Raw genomic sequence first — 254 nt, 5'->3', positions numbered from 1 at the left:
CTTGTAGATCTGTGTACATCTTTTGGTAGGTGTCTCGGCATTCGGTAGCTGTATATCCATCCGAGTCACTCCGCTGGAGGTCGAGTATTATTTTGTTATGTATAGATGAACTTAATGTAAATTTTAAAAGAGTAATGCCAGTACGAGTTGGCAATGTATATCACTATTTTGACTCAAAGTCATGAAATAGGACTTAGTGATAATAAATAGAATCATAAGTAAGATAAATAATAGGCTTGCCTGGGTTTAGTGGA

Source organism: Theobroma cacao, chromosome 2 (assembly GCF_000208745.1).
Source record: "Theobroma cacao cultivar B97-61/B2 chromosome 2, Criollo_cocoa_genome_V2, whole genome shotgun sequence".
In the NCBI taxonomy this organism is placed as follows: domain Eukaryota; kingdom Viridiplantae; phylum Streptophyta; class Magnoliopsida; order Malvales; family Malvaceae; genus Theobroma; species Theobroma cacao.
Note: the sequence above shows the minus strand (reverse complement) of the source record.